We start from the raw sequence: 4677 nt of genomic DNA on the forward strand, positions 1-4677 counted from the left end.
GATACTGACTCACAGACTTTGAAAAGCTCATGGCTTCCAAAGGACACAGTCTGGGGGGTAGGGCGATGTGCTTGGGGTCTGGGGGTGTGGGATGGAAATAACTTAAGACTGGATTGTGATGATGATTGTATAAGTATAAATGTAATAAATTCATTGGGTGATAAAAAAATAGAATTGTGATGGTCATTAAACAATTATACAGATATACTGGCCTAGAAATATACCGTATCAGTTATCTGGAGTTTGCAGTACACAAATAGGGGAAAGAAGCTGATGACTCTTTGTAGAACCACTGCAGAGGCAACGATATATTGTTAGATTCATAACCCTCTCACATACATAACTTTTTTCTCTATTTGTTTGTTCGTATGTTTGTCTAAAATTTAAAAATCCTTGAGTATTTTGCACATTTGAACCCCAGAATCCTGAAGGTGTACTGCCATTTTTTTCCTTAGAATATATGCATATAGGGTGTAATATCCAGAGAATTACAAATTTTCTTTTCCTATTCTCTTTTTGGAGAAGACCCACTGCATAATGTGAATTGATGGGGAAAGCTGGAATGTACCAGATAAGAAGCTACTGGAATTTTGAATTTCTTCACACACTCACACACTTATGATAATTCCATGAACCTGGTAGAGCCATTGCAAGAACTGAAGATAAATCTTAGCCTATCACTCAATCTTATGCGTGCCCACTCTTCCTTTTGTACCATAGTGGAGTTTGGTGTCTCCAGAGATCAGTGACAGTTCAAAGCATGTTTAATATCTTCTAGAGATTTAAGTATTTCTCTTACTCCAGAATGCAAACATCATGGCAAACATCAATAAACTCTGTGTAACTTGCTCCAAAAATGAGCTCTGGGAGTTCCCGTTGTAGCTCAGTAGTGAACGAATCTGGCTAGGAACCATGAGGTAGAGGGTTTGATCCCTAGCCTTACTCAGTGGGTTAAGGATCCAGCATTGCCGTGAGCTGTGGTGTAGGTTGCAGATGTGGCTCAAATCCCGCATTGCTGTGACTCTGGCATAGGCTGGCATCTACAGCTCCAATTAGACCACTAGCATGGGAACCTCCATACACCGCACAAGTGGCCTTAGAAAAGGCAAAAAGACCAAAAAAAATGAGCTCTGGTTTAGCATTGTAATTGCAATCAATTTTGGATATGTTTGAGATAAGTTACAGCATTAAATGTGGCTAAGTAATTAGAAGAGAGATGTGCTAAGAACTGCTCTGAGGGGAAACATGCAGGTCAAGATGGCATTATACTCATTTATCAAAAAAAAAAAAAAAACCCAATAGCACCTCATAGCAAGCTCATATATGGACCTGGATATGATGGATAGGTCCATGATCAAGTCCACATTCATAATCCTTCTGCGACGAGCATGACTGGTTAGTGGACCCGTTGTCTGTAATAAACGGTGGTAGACAATATACTCCATCTATCAAAGTTTGAGACTCTAAGAATAGCAACTAACTGGGCAACAACATCCACATCATGTGGTCTTGTAAACATACAGAAGGAAAACACATAGAAGAAAAACATACAGAAGGAAAACCTATAGAAGAAATGGGTGAATTCCCATTTCTAATTTTAGGGTTCTGCAGAGGTATGGCATTGGATTTTTGAAGAATGGAAAGGAAACTGGCCACTACTTGCCAAGGGATGGTGCAGGAATAATAGCTGTTTCTTCTACTTGTCACACAGGTAATATAGAACCCATGTGACACCTGGAGAGTGAATCCTCCCTGGGTTCCTCATAATTATTAATGACATTTCTGTTTGTTAAGGAAAATCTCTTTACTATTTTTGTCAGTTCTACTTGCATGTTCCACCATGAGAGATTCTGCAGTTCAAAAGAAGCTGTATAGAGAATGATATTGAGCTCCTCTATAAGAGTTTCTTTCGATATTGGAAGTTGGAGGATCTCCACGTTAAAAGGAATCTTAGTATGATCAAGGAGAAGATTTGGTAAAGGTACTAGGATGGTTATTTCATGCCCGTGAACTTGGAGTTCTTCCAGAATAACTTTTAAATTAATCCAGTGACTAAAACCCACGGGCCATACAAGTATTATCCCAGTTCTTGCAGAGTCAAAGAAGCATAGATGCAGCATGAAAAGGATGCAGAAGCCTTTCACAGTCTTCATGATTAACTTTTGCTCAAACGAAATCTGGTCTTAAACCCAGTGCATGAAACTCAAAATCCAAAAACCTCGCTTTGACCTTCCCAATCAATTTGTAGTAGATGGCACTGAACTTTCAAATGTCAACTTCAAATTATAGATTAAAATGAAGTACAACTGTCTTGAAGGAAAAAAAAAAAAAAGGTTGATGAACTCAGTACACTGCATTAGGAAATAAATACTCAGGATGATAGTTTCCAAACGTCTTTTAGAGTACATCAAAATAAATACACTTGATGTTAAACTCAAATCCAAAATAATGGATAAAAATAAATCATTTTCCACATGATGTTAGAAAATCCATTACTGTGTGATAACTAGATTTTTCACATATTTTTCTCAGATTTTATTTGAATGTTCATTTGAACAAAATGATCTCTGGAGTGTTTCTCTTACTGATAACTCCGCTAAATACTCTAGATAGGAAAGAGGCAATCACTTACTGCCAGAAGAAGAGAGTATGTATGCTTTAAGAGATGTTACTGCAAGGAGATTTATATTGAAAAATTCTGATGCTAAATTCAGTGACCTTTCTGCTACATCACAACTATCTTTTAAGAGAAAGAGAAAATATATTTTTACTATTGCTGCGGATGTGAATTCAAGTTCTGCCTCTGGTCATATTAATGTTTGGTTGAGAAGCGATGTCTTAGAATGGAGAAGGCAAGTCTTGAAAAATGTAACACAATGATCTTACCCTTCCTTCTAACCCATCCAATTCTATTTGCTTTGCTTTCTTTTTCTAAGATTTTTCTTATAATCTTTTTGTTTGTTTGTTTGTTTGTTTGCTTGGCTCTTCACAATTGGAGGCCATTACCCTGTGCAGAAATGGATCCAGTGACATCTAGGACAGTAACATTATCTGTAATCCTTTTGCTTAAACAGGCCTCAAGCAATTGGGCAATAGGAGTATATGATGATAATATTAACAAGAGAATAATTGGCTCTTAATAAAATAAAATCTATAATTGTTTAACTGCTTACTATAACTATACATTTTATACTACCCACAAATCATAAATCAATCTATTTTCCTTTGCAGTCTTCACTACCATCAGTCTAACCCTAGTCATTTTCATATCTAACTTGGACTTACCGTAGTAGCTTTCCAATATCCTTGCTTCAATTTTGTAATTTTGCTTCAAATTACACTCCATAGAGAAACTTGTCTGATTAAAAAAATCTATTTCAGAAAATATCATGCTTGAGGGAAATGCTTTTAATAACTTTATTCTTAGGTTTGTTGCAATCTATCTTCTGCCCCACTGGATGAAGTTAATGTGATACATGTGTAAAATTGAATATTACTTATCTGTGAGATAGAAGGAAATCTTTCCACTTGCCACAACATGGATGGAGCTTGAGGGCATTATGCTAGGTGAAATGCGTCTGACAGAGAAAGACAAATACCATATGCTATCACTTCTATATGGAATCTAAAGAAAACTGATCTTATAGTAACAGAGACTAGAATGATGGGTTCTGAGGACTAGCAGTTAAGGAAAGAGGGTAGGTGATGGTTCAAAGGCACAGACCTCCAGTTACAGGACGAATAAGTTTTGGTGACTTTAATGTCAGGCAGAATTAGGGCTTACAGTTTCAAAATTCTGTGCCTAAAAGTATACCAACTACTTATTTCAAACCTCAGAAAATTAAGAAAATCCCCTTTTTGTCCTCATTTCTTTCTAATTCCCCACTTTGGAATACACATATGTTTACCTTGTTCTTATTTTTACTACTATTCCCGTAAAAAAAAAAATCAGATAAATGTCCAAATGATTTTTATTTTTCCTAAGACATTTTTATATTTCTTCTAAGATAATTGTATATTTGATGGACTTATGTGTATTCTGACATAGGACTCTTAGGTCCATTTTGCTTGGGTTATAAATATCAAGGCCTCCAGTCAATTATTTTTGAACTTGGTTAATCATGATTATATGGAATAATTTTTGACATCATCAGCAAATTATTGGCCAGCACATTGGAACAGACTTTTCAGAAATGAAATCAAGAGCATCTTTGTTTTCTTAAACGGAGAATTTGGAGGAATTTCAAAACAAAGTCATTGCTGGGACCTCCCAAAGTTGACCACGTATGGTCAGAGAAGAAAGAAGGAGAATTTTCTTTCTTTTTTTTTTAAAAGAGACATTGTTTTAGTAACATTTAATGGGTATTTTCATGTTCACTGCAGATTTCTGTCCGATGCGTCTTAAGAAGAAGCCCCAGTACTTGTGCCTGGCTTCATGTTTACAGAATAGTTTATAAGACCAGAGAAAGTGATGAGGTAAAAGAAAAGGAAGAAATGAGAAAACTCACCGACTTTCTGATTAAATGGAGAAATCAAACTCCCTTCTGAGAAGTGCCTTCCTCCCCCTAGGTCCCTGCCATGTAGCTCCAAGTTTGCTTCTCCTGTTCAAATGTGTACATTATACGTAAACTTAATGTGAGAGAGAATTTGTAAAAATTAAGTTACTTTAAAAGGTTG

The sequence above is a fragment of the Sus scrofa genome, chromosome 8 (genome assembly GCF_000003025.6).
Source record: "Sus scrofa isolate TJ Tabasco breed Duroc chromosome 8, Sscrofa11.1, whole genome shotgun sequence".
Lineage (NCBI taxonomy): Eukaryota > Metazoa > Chordata > Mammalia > Artiodactyla > Suidae > Sus > Sus scrofa.